At 28.9% G+C, this 15,600-nt stretch overlaps 2 long non-coding RNA genes and 1 pseudogene across 3 annotated transcripts; all 3 read right to left on the minus strand.

The window, feature by feature from the left end:
- Nucleotides 1-1,823: 1,823 nt before the first annotated feature.
- Nucleotides 1,824-4,186, minus strand: LOC123653949. 2 transcript variants are annotated; one of them, XR_006743161.1, is made up of 3 exons: nucleotides 4,142-4,174; nucleotides 3,548-3,631; nucleotides 2,346-2,357 (listed from the first exon to the last, which is right to left on the minus strand). It is a non-coding gene; the product is annotated as an uncharacterized LOC123653949 (long non-coding RNA). The 2 variants fall into 2 exon arrangements; XR_006743162.1 differs by lacking the exon at nucleotides 3,548-3,631 and having other exon boundaries at nucleotides 1,824-2,357; nucleotides 4,142-4,186.
- Nucleotides 4,187-5,773: 1,587 nt separating this feature from the next.
- Nucleotides 5,774-6,650, minus strand: LOC123653950. The gene is made up of 3 exons (XR_006743163.1): nucleotides 6,362-6,650; nucleotides 6,085-6,198; nucleotides 5,774-5,842 (listed from the first exon to the last, which is right to left on the minus strand). It is a non-coding gene; the product is annotated as an uncharacterized LOC123653950 (long non-coding RNA).
- A 2,553-nt stretch (nucleotides 6,651-9,203) lies between these two features.
- Nucleotides 9,204-13,993, minus strand: LOC123653400 (annotated as a pseudogene).
- Nucleotides 13,994-15,600: the final 1,607 nt, after the last annotated feature.

A 15,600-nucleotide genomic window follows, 5' to 3' on the forward strand; every position in this document is an offset into this window, starting at 1 on the left:
ATGTGGATATTATACCATCATGTGAAATTGCTTAAATTGAGTGTTTTGTTGTCTGCGCTATAACAGTAGTAATTATAAGTCAAGTATTGGAAACATAAGTAGAATGTTACAACATTAGTGTAGATAAACTTCTTTATAAATCAAATTAAAATAAATAAATATAAATATCTTATAACATAGATGATTTACAAGCATAAACTTATTTACAAAACAAATTAAAATAAATAAATATAATATCTTATAACATAGATGATTTACAAGCATAACATAAACTTATTTATAAAACAAATTAAAATCAATAAATATAATATCTTATAACATAGATGATTTACAAGCATAAACTTATTTACAAAACAAATTAAAATAAATAAATATAATATCTTATAACATAGATGATTTACAAGCATAACATAAACTTATTTATAAAACAAATTAAAATCAATAAATATGAATAAATATAATATAAATCTTATAACATAGATGATTTACAAACATAACATAAACTTCTTTATAAAACAAATTAAAATAAATAAATATATATATTTTTTTTCTTTTTCTTTGATATGTATTATTTCTGTTTTTGGTGTACAATAAAGTGTATTATTATTATTATTATCTTATAACATACACACAGTCATATATTCCTATGTTAAGCAACTTAATGCTTGTGTTACAGGTAACAACTGACTGTACATTTTTTGAAATAAATAAACAGAAATAATATATATATATATAAATACACGTAGTACATTCAATCTCAGGCGGGAATCGAACCTGCAACCCGTGGAACAGTAAGTAACAATAACAAAAAAGATGATTTAAAAGCATAACAAACATTTACAAAACAAATTAAATAGTTTCTAATAGTAATTGTCAGCCAATAACAAAAAAGATGATTTTAAAGCATAAAAAAAAATATTAACAAAACAACTTAAATAGTAACAAATAGTAATTATCAAAAATTAACAAACAACATGATTTAACACTTAACGTAGCATAGTCACAAAAAAATCAACTCTTAAAAAGTGATACAAATGAAATGATCTCGCAAAACAGTAATTATCAATCAATAACAACCAAGACGATGAATTTGACCCATAACATATTCACAAAAATCTAAAATTTTTAAACGTTACATATGTAACGATCCGATATACAGTAAATAACAAACAAACATAACATATATATATACAGATATTATCTAGGTAAAAACAATTCTGAAAAGCGTTATATAATGATCCTAGGCATACAGATAAAAAACATAATGATTTACAAACATAATAAGAACATATTTAGAGTAATCTTCTAAATTCTTATTTTTGTATTATTAAATGTTTGTAGTAGGTAATTCCATAAAGTACTACCGATTTTAAAAATTCTTTCACGGGATGCTACAATTCCATGTACGCCATTTAATGGTATGTGGATAAACGAACAGCGGATTATGGGAGAAAACGAAATAGCGAAAATCGCGTAATCTATGTGGGCGAAGCCACAGCGGAAATTTTTTTTTTTTTGTTTCTAAGCTAAAATATACACATTTAAAAACTTGGAAAACAAAAAACATTGCAAAGACATTAGATGTCAAGAAGAACTGCCAATATGTATGTTTTCTACAAACATTGTTTTATAGTACTGACAATATAAATATAAATATTCAACAAGAATCTTAAAAATTGTTATCTAAGCTTTGTCTTGATCACATTATTCTAATTGTATATTTTCGTCTTTACATGATTTTCTAATGAATAATAAACAAAGATTATGAATTAATTGATTTGTTTTTTTCTATAAAATGCTCATCATTTAATTGCAAACTAGTCTACTGCTTTATATTTTTAATTTGTAAGTCCTGAGATATAATAGCTTTGAAATGAATTTGGCTCTTGTTTACAAAATGACATAAAGGTTTAGAAGGAAAGCACAATGAGCTCGAATCTTTCCACCATTCTTTAAAACTAATATAATTGTTTAAGTTGTCTACTGGTTTATCAACTTTTAACGAATCTTTACATTTCTGACATTTCATTCTATCTAATAATTTTGCAGCTAAATAACCACTAACATATACTACTGGCTGCTCCAAAAAGTTACATAAATCATTTTCATATAAAAAGAAATCGATTTCATTGGGCAAAGACAAAACAGGATAAACTATCTCATCAACAACTTGAATGTCATCATTATTATTTCTATTAGGCATGTCAGTGCGGACCCTGCTAATATCGTTATAAGCTACAAACAATTTATTTGTGTCTTCCTCACAGTTCGCATTTCGACTGCCAAACGCTTTAAGCTTAATTTAGTTTGAGTCAAATGACTCAGCAGGATCTTCTCACGTTCAGTTAATGTAGAATCTGAAATTAAAAAAAAATCCTGCTATTATATATACATTTTTTTGTTGAAAGTATACAATATTATGTATAATGTGATCTATTCCTTTAATTTCATAAATTTTTACTTAAATATAATATTATAAAATAATTTATTGCTTTTATTATATTAAGATACATTTATTATTTTTATTTCAATATTAAACAACGCTAATATTGATATATTTTATTAGTGATCGTTACAGTTTAATATGTATTTAGTTTTGCTTTAAATAATAACACAAGTATACGACAAAGGAATGCCCATTGCATGGTACAATTGGAATCATTGAATGTAATTATTATTTTTTTCCCTTTTTCTTCAATTTACTTGAAATATTATAACAATAATATATACATATTTGATTACTAAGGAAAGAGCTATATCTAAATAAATTATTTTGTCATTCTATTTTTTAAAATATACTATACTTTAATAGTATTATATCGAATATATATAAATGTATAAAATATAGATAAATGAAACTATGTTAAACATTAATGTTAATGCATATTTAACAAAACTAAGCAAACTTTAAATTTATAAAATGTAAATTATTGAAGCAGTATAATTAAAAATTGATTTGACTCTCATATGCTTGATATTAGTCAAATGTGTACCGGGCTATTCATAGGTATAATGAAATAAATAATTTTCCCATAGAAAGAGTGTGTGCTTCTATTAATAACTGGCCTCAACTTTTAAGTGTATTGCAGCCAATGGAGACCACTTCGGATTAGCTTTATTTTCATAGAATTATATTAATGTATTAATACATTTAATACTAACACACTGTAATAGTAATAAATGTTATGTGCAACAGAATAAATGTTTTTTTTTTCTTTATAACAATATTCAGGACATATATACATATATATTGGCATTATATATTGGCCTGCAGTGTATATATATATATATATATATATATATATATATATATATATATATATATATATATATATATATATATTATGGATAGATACTAACTACTACTATTTACATAGTCTACCACATAACTACATTAATAACTACCACAACTTAATCCCTTGTAGTTGAAGTTGTAAATTATGATTTGAAAATAATTTCAATAAAAATAATTTAAAAAGGAGTAGGCTACAAAGAACTATACTGAATTACGTCCTTTGCTACATTAAAAGATTGTTGAAAATTATACTTCTATTTCTATTAGGTTTTCCCACAATTCTTTCATAGTTGCGAACAGGAACTTTAACATTTTCTACTGATTCATTCTGGGAAACTGTAATTACATTGATAAAAGTGAACAATAATAAATAAATATCTTTAACACATACACACGGTTGTCTTTTCCTAAGGTAAGCAACTTAACACTTGTTTTATAGACAACAACCAACATGCATATATATGTATATATATATTATATATATAAATTATAACATAATTATGTATAGTAATACACCCAGACTCAGGCAGGAATCGAACCTACAACCCCCGGAGCAGAAAATAGAACCAGCACAACTGGAATAACAGGCTACTTATCTAAATGTATAAAATTCAATTTTGAGACAAATAAACATTTAAAAAAAAATTAATACATAAAAATGTTTTAGTTGCTTATAATTATCTATGTAGTAACATAATTATTATACAGTTAGAGAAATATTTTATATAATAAAGTGAACTTGTGTCATAAAATTAAATGCTAATTAGCTATATGCTTATAGTAGACATGTTACTTGTTAATGTTTTATGTAATCAAAAATGTGAAATTTTCATTTGTTATTCTTACCTAGTGTTTTTTCAAAAGTAAGTCCTTGTGGTGGCTGCGAAGTAAAGGGCAAAGGGAGAAAGCTGTATTCAGCATCTGAAAAATAGTAGTACAATATCTAAATATATCTAGTATCTATTACTTGTTAATTTTTTTTTTACATTTTCCATTATTTACTCACACTTAAATTATCTGAATTTTATTTTCTACTAGCTTCTACCCGCAACTTTGTCCACGTGGAATAGTTACTTTGGGCTAGCTGGGGAAGGTCTCAGAAGGAAAAAATCCGATTTTGAAACATTCTTCATTGGTGGTCCACTCTTATTGGTCTTTGCGTGATAATATATAGCCTATAGCCCTAGCCTTCCTTGATAAATGGGCTATCAAATACTGAAAAAAAATTCAAATTGGTCCAGTAAGTCCAGAGATTAGCGCGTTCAAGAAAACAAACTCTTCAGCTTTATACTAATAGTATAGATTTAATATGAAATTATTTTTATTTTAAAATTAAAGTTAATGATTACTTATCTTGTTATATAGAAGATGAAAATGATTATTTTCCGAAGGTGTTATTCATAATCATTTTATAGAAAAATAAGACTAAAAATCTTATACTGCATTGGATCATTTGTATCATATGTTGTGAATCGTTGCATATATGTGTTAAAAGATATTAAAGATTCTCAGAAAGTGTTTTACATATATCTCTCATTTTATCAGCGATATGTATATCAATCAGCCTTAGATATCTGATATCTAAGGGCCAATATTATCTAGGTAAATGTATAAATAATAAATTAAATATATGTCAGATGATTTTTTAGAACATTGACTAACAATAATCTATTATATGATATTTATTACAACTGAGATTGTACTGCCATTATTAGTACAAAATATATTTAAAAATTATCTTTTTCTATACAGTACAATTGTGAACATTTGTACGACTTTTATATAATTTCATCTTTATTTTTTTTTTTAATTTCCAGTACATACTTAGTAAGACAGAGTTTTTGAAACAACAAGACATTGTTTTCAAGAAAACTTTTTGTCACTTATTAAAAATGTATAAGACTTGCAACAGCAAGTTATTAAAATTATAAGTAAGTTCATTTAATTAACAATAAAAATCTTAATTTTATCCATCATTAAAAATATATTACATAACCAAACATGAACTAACAAGATGCTGTACCTCTTAAAAACACTTGTTACTTCTAACAACATAACATAAATAAATATAATATAATAAAGTAGTTTACTCACTTTTAGATAAAATATTTTCATTCCATTGCACATTCTCTGAATTTGTTATATCTTGAAAACTAGAAAATAAAAAAGAATTTATCATAAACATCAATTAGCATATTATGAACCAGAAATAAGGCTAGACAAATAGCTAAACAAGAACACCGAGAAAATATAATTGTAATGTAATTTATAATTATCATAAACATATAAAAAAAAATTTGCACCTTTCAAGACTTGAGATTTTTCTTTTTCTTCACCATATAAAGGAAAATGTACCAAAAGACTAGAAGACATCCAATGGTTGTGGCAAATTTAATGTTGGAATAGCATTTTTAATTAATCTATTGTCCTTTGTATTAAAATACTTTTTTTCAAAGTGATATCCACACAAATATTTAATTTCATGCAATTTTTTAACGGGTATGTAAGCAGTCTTCATTCCCAACTGCTTTGACCCAAGAATGACACCTGAGAGTAGAATTTTAATCGTCAATTTAAATTAAGTTTAAATTTTACATAGTCTACAACTAGTTTTCTAGTAAGTTCTATAAGTATCTAAGTATAAGTTTCTATAAGTATGTATAATACTTTAATTTTACTTTATTACTACAGTTAGCTATTTACTGTTATAAAGATTTTAAGTAGAATTTATTTAAATATTGTATTGTTCTATTGTTAACACCACAGAGGATAGTAATATTTACACTAACCGATCTGGATCAAGTGGAAACTTCTTCAAAAATACATTGGCTCCAGTCCAGGGGTCCTCTTTAGACCACAAATAGTACATTTTTGATATCTCACATTACGTTTCACTGTATTTTCTAAAGGAATGAAAACAGAAAAATATAGTATAAGTAATAAAAATATAGGTATAACTATAAAATACTATTATTTTCTGTTGATATAGATATTAAGAACTTATTTTCAAAAGCAAAATTACTTCGTTCGACCAAAAAGACCAATGATTCAGGTTCAAATACAAACCCATAGTAAATCCCGAGAAGCGACGAATAATATTCTCACAATAAAGTATTAGGGCTCAGAAAATATATATGCAGAAAAAACTAAAAATCCAAAATTCCGGGCGTGGTTACTCGGTGGTTGCAATATAATATGGCGGTTAGGAAATAATTGTTCGAGTCAAAATTTGACAATTACGACGTTTCCGACGTTTAAATTTTTTCATTTTGACGTACAATTTTGCCAATTTATATAAAAATTCAAGTTTGGTATACAAAGTATAGCAAAAAAAGTGTCGCCCTACTGGGCTTTGACACTTGACTTACACCTGACTTAATGTTTTTACACCTTTGATTGCCACCTTAAAAAATAAAGGTAGTCGTTTTTTATACTAATCTCTTTTTTTAGATAAAACCATTATAACCATTGCAAATCACGATAGCATTGCATACTCTTATTATGCAACATAAGTACATAATAAAAAACCTTAAAAATTAAGACAAATGAAACGAATCAGCAATCCAATAATTCGTTTTTCTCAGCTAGCAACATTTGAAGTGTCTCTATAGAACAGAAAAATATACTAGGACACAGGAAAACAAAAGTGTTTCAATTTATTAATCAATTTACTATCCCATGGTAAAATAACGAATCGTTTCGCCATTGGTAATGAAAAAACTTGAAACGAATATTGATAAATATTTCAATGATGTAAAGGACAGTAAAGTTTAGGCCCATTTTCGCCCGTGGCCTTTCTGGATAATCATCCGTTGATACTTCGTAAATGAAGACATAATTTATCGACTTGGCTTAAAACCTTAGATTACTTTATACGATTATTAATTAGGCTGAACCATTTACACGCACACGCATACCGTCAATTACGCGCACGCACACGCACGACCGCCCGCCCGCCCGACCGCCCGCACGCTCGTACGTACACACGCACGCACGCACACGTTTATTTATGTATGAATATTTAAGAACTTTTTTTAAGTGCTTTCTGCACCTAATTGAGGGAGTCAATCACAATGTGTACAATAACTCGATGGTACTGAAATAAATATATATTTTTTTTCATTTTCATTTATCTTTACATAAATTTACTTTATTTTTATACAACTAGGTTGGCAAACAATCATACGTACAAAAGCATCACCAGTGCGTTGCCGAACTTACCCCAATCTCCTCAAAAGCTCTGGTCACCTTACTCATCACAGGAATACAACACTGCTTGAGAGCAGTATTATTGTTGTGATCTAATGTAAGGTCGAGGTACTTCCCCAGTCGGGCTGCTCCAGATTTTGTGCCGGATATTTCTTACTGTGTCCTACCTCAGTTGAAATAGTTTCTTTTTATCTCGAATTTCCTGTGTATATTCTGATTATTGTTCAAACTTCAATATAAAACTATCTTTTATTTATGAGGCACTAAGTTAATAAAAATAATAATTAAAAAAGAAAACAAAAAACCCGCCTGCGTGAAGAACAACTAATAGAAAATCAACTGAAAAAGCTGGAACAAGATAAAAACTCAATATGCACACAAAGTTAGCGAAATAAATAGAAACAATATCAAACATTTTGTGCTGTACATTTAAAATATATTAATACGGTAGTCCTTCGGAACTTTATGCAACGTCGTACATAACATGCAGTCGGAGACATGCACAAAGAGAGAATGATTTGACTTATCCTTCAATTTCATGCCTCCGACTGCATATTATCTACGACGTTGCATAAAGTTTCGAAGGACTACCGTATTAATATATTTTAAATGTACAGCACAAAATGTTTGATATTGTTTCTATTTATTTCGCTGACTTTGTGTGCATATTGAGTTTTTATCTTGTTCCAGCTTTTTCAGTTGATTTTCTATTAGTTGTTCTTCACGCAGGCGGGTTTTTAGTTTTCTTTTTTAATTATTATTTTATTTATGTCTCTTTAGTCAGACAAATTACGTAATCGGTTCAATTCATTATAACAGTTTACATCATGTGGTTGATTAAGTAATTTTTAGGGTCAAGAGAACTGATAGCAAGCCCGGAGAAAGATTTCACTCTGCTCAAAGCAACGTAAGCCTGACCTTTAGCAAATAGGTGACTGCTTAAGTCAACAACTATTAGTTTTAATATAATGAAATTATTATTAAAATTATTTGTTTGTATTTGGTATTATGTATTTGTTATTGTTTTTATTAATGTAATTGTAAATTGGTGTGACATTTATTAATTTTTATTTGTAATTTTAATTGTATGTTTTTTTTTAAACATTGTATTTTATTAGAAAGGCTACACCCCGAAGTTGATCGTCGCCTAGGAGGTGAGTTTGGCATGGCATAGGCGTGGGAAAGAGCAAAGTCCACATTTTTTAAACTTTAATATTGTATTTCTTTATTAGTATTACGATTATAATAATCATAATATACCTTTTTAAAATCCTTTTATTGTGCCCTTTAATTTGATACCCATATTGTAGTATTCGAAAAAAAATTTTTTTTTTCATTAACTACAATGGCTTCGCGCAGCAGCCATGTTTGATTTTTTTTTAATGTCACCTATCTAAGAACACTTGGGCAGCTAAGACGAACCTAACGATACCTCAATTGTGTAAATCCGTTCAGTAGTTCTGGAAATATGAGGTAGTAAAGAATATTACATACAAATATACATACATACATACAAGATACGCGCGAAAAACATAACCCTTCCTTGGCAGTCGGGTAATAAAAAAATATTACATATTGGAATTCTACTATTGTGACGATAGAAAGGTTCTTTTGTAATTTTTTATACATTCATTTTAGACAAAAAATAAAACAATTATTATATTTTTATTATTTTTTTATTTAGGTAAAAACAATTTTGTTTTACAACATAAACCCTTAAGGCTATAAATAAATGAAAAATTACACTGAAAAAAAGCGGGAAATTATACAAAGCTTCATGTGGTTTCTGAATTATTGCTGTGCCTACTAAAAACTGTAGAAGTGGGTAGTTATTATACCAATATGTCATGTTTAATATTTTTTTTCTTAAATTTAGTCATACAACTAGTGGTTTTTCTTCTTTGAGCTACTAATTCTCAATATTATTTATTAAAAATTCATTTGAATTAAGTAGTACTTTAATATTAATGTGCGCTGTAACAGATTCTTTAATTGACCCTCGTGTTATTGATCTAACCTTGCCATGTTAAAATTTTCGTATATATATATCAGAAGCAGGTATCGTGTGTAAAATTCACCTTGTCAATTCTTTTTATACTTCTCCCAGAACATATGCAACAATTTGGTAAATTTTGCAACACCTGGGGTGTTAATTTTCTGGAAAAATTCTTCGCTTTTAAGTAATGCTAACCATTCTATGCATCTTGGATATCTGTAAATAGAAGATAACATTATAATATACTTTGTTTTTGTTTTACAACTACTGTGAATAAAAATATTATAAATAAGATTTATGCTCTCTGTAATGTCAACAAAACAAGTCTTTGACGAAATTGAAATTATAAGGAAGTTTAGGCTTCTCCTATTCTTTAAAAAAAAAATAAGGTGCTACATTAAAAAAAATATATAACCAAAAGCTAAATAAATGTTCAATAATCATACTAAATTACTGACAAGTCACATTTAGTGTCTTCTATGCTTTTAAAAAATAACTTCATTCTAAAATTCGTTTTGTTTAAAAATTACAGTAAGTACTTTAGCAGGTAGACTGAAATTTTCATTGCTGCATCATCCACCTCACTTGTTCTATAACTTCAGATCACAAATTTATAAAATTTTAGTTCCTTAACAAACTAAATAGAAACAATATCCTAGCATTTAAAAATATGAAAACTGCATCCAGCCAAAATACAGTTTATAAGTGATTCTCAAAAATTCTATTTCATTTCTAAAACAGTAATTAAAACAACATCTATTTTATTTAATTTTTTGTTTATTTACATACAACATACTGGCTATATTATTTTAGGTTTATTTTGATCACTTTGTTCGTTTTTTTTTTTTTTTTTTCATATGAAATCTTTTAATAAAAATTACCTTTTTTCATCCATCTTGTGTACAACTTGCATAGCAGTAGTGGTCGTTCCTAGCGATAGGTCAGCAATCGTCAAGTGGTTGGTAGCTATGTACTTGTTATTCTGTAAGTACGCCTCTAAGACTGAATAGGCTTCATCGATGTCGTCGAGTTGTGCTTGCGTTGGTTTGTCGAAACCGCCTATTAATGTTGGCAACTGGAATTATAATAATAAACATTTTCTACTTTAAATTAATTTTTAATGCCTAATTTTTCTACATATTGAATTGTTCATTGTACCAATATGCTTATTTCTCTTACAGATCTCATAGCACTTATAAAAGGAAGGTACTCACATTTTTTTCGTGTTTGTGTTATTTACACATACGATCATCCTACTGAGAGCCATTGGAAGTAAAACATTATTGATTAAAAAAAATATAATAGAAAAATAAAGAGATTTTAGCATGCAGCCATATAAAAACTCTCATATGTTATAAAAGTACAATATCAAGAGATGCATAGTACCCACCGCGACGACCCTCAGCCGGTTGAAGTACACGCCCGCGCGTAGAACAGGCACTGGTCCACGATCGCTCGCTGGCGCACGTCGCGCGGGTACAGGCGCTCGTGGCTCTCGTCCCCGTACTTGCCCAGCAAGTACTTCATTATTGCGTGGCTTGAATAGATATTTTCGAAATATAGAATACAATATATAATAATGATGATTTTCTAATTATGTGATATTTATAATAATTGTGTTTGCTCGCAAACGAAAAAAAAACCGACTTCAATTACATCGACGAGTAATACAACGTAGATCGACGAAAAATTGTCAAGTAACAACGCCTTATCAAAGATTACTCAAAAAGTAGTTATCAGATCTCGATGAAATTTAAATGTGACCACATGATAAACTTCGACTTTCGATTAAATTAAAAATCATTTAAATCGGTACACCTAATAAAAAGTTATTGCGGATTTTCAAGAAGTTCCCTCGATTTCTCTGGGATCTTATCATCAGATCCTGGTTTCCCTATCATGGTACTAAACTAGGGATATCTTCTTTCCAACAAAAAAAGAATTATCAAAATCGGTACACCTAGTAAAAAGTTATTGCGAAATTTCAAGAGTTTCCCTCGATTTCTCTAGGATCCCATCATCAGATCCTGGTTTCCTTATCATGGTACTAAACTAGGGATATCCCCTTTCCAACAAAAAAAGAATTATCAAAATCCGTACATCCAGTAGAAGGTTATGCGGTATAATACAACGTAGGTCGACGAAAAAAGCGTCAAGTAAAAACGCATTATTAGATATAGCTCGAAAAGTAGTTGTTAGATCTCAAATAAATTTAAATGGGACCAATTGGCACACACCACCTTTCGATTAAAAGAAAATTTGTCGAAATCGCTCCACCGAGTCAAAAGTTCTGATGTAACATACATAAAAAAAAAAAAAATACAGTTGAATTGAGAACCTCCTCCTTTTTTGGAAGTCGGTTAAAAAATATTATATAGGTACTGTTTGTTTCCATGAAAATAAATAAATAAAATAAAAATAAATATACAATTACATTATTCCAGCAGGATATAATAAAAAATGAATAAATAATGTAATTAAAGTAATTAATAATGTTTATTATTACTGTGTGATTGCTTTTTAACTTATTTTCAATATTGGCTTCTGATTAAATAGTTTGATATGTTATACCTTTCAGAAACAATGAAATCTCCATCTTGAAGCACTGGTATTGTTCCCATTGGATTAATCTGTAATTTAAATATTTATTGTTATACAAGAAAAAAAATCTTTGTATACCACATGAATGATTATAACTTTTTTATAAATCATTATTATCAATATAACATATACCTAATAAAGATTCTTTATAATAATAATGTAAGTAACTAATTAACTATATGAATATTACTTTGATTTCATTATTATTTTTAGAACACAAGTTGGACACATTCTTAAATTTTGATTTTTAAACAGTTTTAATACATATCAATTTCTGTTAACCTTTTTAAATTCTGGTGATTTGTGTTCGAGTTTAAGAAGGGCCGGCTCTTTGTAGTCGAACTTGAGCCCAATTATTTCTCCGAGCATAATAACAGCATTTGATGGAGGGCTGGCAGTCTGCTTGTACAACAACAGACGAGGCAGCTTCAAAGCTTTAAGAAGAATATCGATAATAATTGCATTAGTTTTTTAGAAATCAATTATCAACTTTGTAAAAAAAAATCCAAATAAAAAAATTATGTCTTTAAAAAAGTATAAAAGAAGTATTTATAAACATAGACTATTTTATTTTCTTGTTTCAGTAAGTATAAGATCAATGAAACATTTTGTTGAAAAGTTATATTACTCAAAAAAAAAAAAAGTTAGGTACCTTCTTTAGCCATTGCAGATTAAAGTTTGTTGTTTACTTTTCTGAAGATATTCTGGGACCACTTTAATCACTGAAATGAAAAAATTTAAGACTAATATCTTATTACGAGAGTTAAATTTTTTTTTTCTCATCTAATATATAAAATTCTCGTGTCACAGTTTTCGTTGCCATACTCCTCCGAAACGGCTTGACCGATTTTGATGAAATTTTTTGTGCTTATCCGGTATCTATGAGAATCGGCCAACATCTATTTTTCATCCCCCTAAATGTTAGCGGTAGTCCGAACCTATTTTTTTTTTTTTTAGACAAAATTTTTAATTTCTATTTTTTTATGATACAACATTAAAAAATACATACAACCCTAAATTTTCACCCTTCTACCACCAACCCCTATTTTAAAATAGCGTTTAGCGGCAAGACAACGTTTGCCGGGTCAGCTAGTTTTTAATAAAATTGTTAACTATAATCATCTGTAGTAATTAAAAAAAAGAGGGATTTGTCGTTTGTAGGATAAAATTAGATAGCTACATTGCATAGGTAGTATATTTTATATTAGTACTTATGTTACTTACACCATATCTTACTGATTGTTGTCAAATTTTAAATTATTTTTTAAATTATATTATGAGCTTACTCCTGACCCCAGTCTAGCTCTAGAGCAGAGACAAGGTCGAAGTGGAGCGAGCTTGCCCAGAAGAAGCCTGTTCACTAGCGCTTTTAATCATTTAAAAATAACATAAAACAATCCACCTTTAGTATCACTTACATAATTTAACATAATATTCTACTATAAGTTTTATTCTACTATTAATTTACAAATAATTAAATAGTTGACAAACTTATACACCTTCAACCTTACAATTGGAACAGAATTGTATAACGAAACATTGCCTCGTTTTATATTAGTCCTTATCACAATCTATTTATAAAGTTATATGTATCTTTACATAGATAATTGTAACACTATGCTTTTATCAAAAAAGATAAGCGCTCAATTGTTATATAACTATTATAATTAATATATTTAAAAAACTGTTTCTTTCAAAATATTACAATGACAATGTTAATTTTATTTCAGTATGAAAATTTGTTTATAACCAACATTGATTTATAAAAAACCCTAGATGCACAGTCTCATACAAAATACAACTGTCGCCAAATATGCTCCAAATAAACATAAGGGCTTATGGTCATGATAATTATAGACTTACTTTTTTAGAAATTCAACCTCACGCACGCAACTTATACGCACGTTGTATTTACAAAGCAGTGTACAAAAAGCAACATGACCGAAGTTTGGCGATAGGACAAGGCATGAAGTGGAGTCGAATATATTTTTACTATATCTTTTAACTAAATTCGTTGTTACCATTAGCAATCGTTCTATGAAGAGTTCCGGTGCCTATGTATCGATACTATAATAAATACAAAAATGAACAAAACCGAATAAACATATTCAACTTTTAATGTTTTCTGTCTGCTTCTCATTGGACGGTTATGCAGAAGTACCTTGCCAGAGTAGCTCGTATATTAAGACAGTAAAATTTAAAAAAGAGCTAGTTAGGAGTAATCGCCAAAATCTATGTTTGTACGCGCATAACTTCCAAAGTACTGCACACAATTCGATATTTCTTTTTAACCGACTTCCAAAAAAGGAGGAGGTTCTCAATTCGACTGTATTTTTTTTTTGTATGTTACATCAGAACTTTTGACTGGGTGGAGCGATTTCGACAAATTTTCTTTTAATCGAAAGGTGGTGTGTGCCAATTGGTCCCATTTAAATTTATTTGAGATCTAACAACTACTTTTCGAGCTATATCTAATAATGCGTTTTTACTTGACGCTTTTTTCGTCGACCTACGTTGTATTATACCGCATAACTTTCTACTAGATGTACCGATTTTGATAATTACTTTTTTGTTGGAAAGGAGATATCCAAAGTTTAGTACCATGATAAGGAATCCAGGATCTGATGATGGGATCCCAGAGAAATTGATGGAAATTCTTGAAAATCCGCAATAACTTTTTACTGGGTGTACCGATTTTGATAATTTTTAATTTAATCAAAAGCTGATGTTTCTCATGTGGTCACATATAATTTTATTGAGATCTGATAACTACTTTTTGAGTAATCCTTGATAACGCGTAGTTACTTGACTATTTTTTCGTCGATCTACGTTGTATTACTCGTCGATGTAATTGAAGTCTGTTTTTTTTTCGTTTGCGAGCAAACACAATTATTTTTCTGTTTGTCATTCTGAGCAGAGTTTGTGTAAAATAAGAAATTGTTATATTCACTAATAACAATTATGGTGGTATAATTTTGTACCGCCGAGTTTGGAATATATTTCATAAATATTTTATATCATTGAGTATCTTCAACAGTTGCTATGAATTTATTGGCATGTGATATAATTTTCATTTAGCACTTGTTATGTGAAGGCTGGATGAGGATTGCAGAAAACCAGGATGTCTGAACTGGGGAAGACCTATGCCAGCTGTGGACTGTAATAGGCTGAACTCATGAGTAACTGACTGACTGCCTTATTATTTCTATTAGTGGGTAAGGATATTGGTCAAATTCATTATTAGCAAAATTTTACTACACACACACACACACACACTTCAGCCTATCGCAGTCCACTGCTGGACATAGGCCTCCCCAATTTCGCGCCAGACATCCCGGTCTTCCGCAATCCTCATCGAGCCTACACCGGCAATCTTACGTAGATCGTCGGTCCAACGGGCCGGAGGACGTCCCACACTGCGTTTGCCAAGACGCGGTCTCCACTCCAGGACCCGTCTACTCCAACGGCCATCGGTCTTGCGACACAGATGACCAGCCCA

This window comes from Melitaea cinxia, chromosome 5 (assembly GCF_905220565.1).
Source record: "Melitaea cinxia chromosome 5, ilMelCinx1.1, whole genome shotgun sequence".
In the NCBI taxonomy this organism is placed as follows: domain Eukaryota; kingdom Metazoa; phylum Arthropoda; class Insecta; order Lepidoptera; family Nymphalidae; genus Melitaea; species Melitaea cinxia.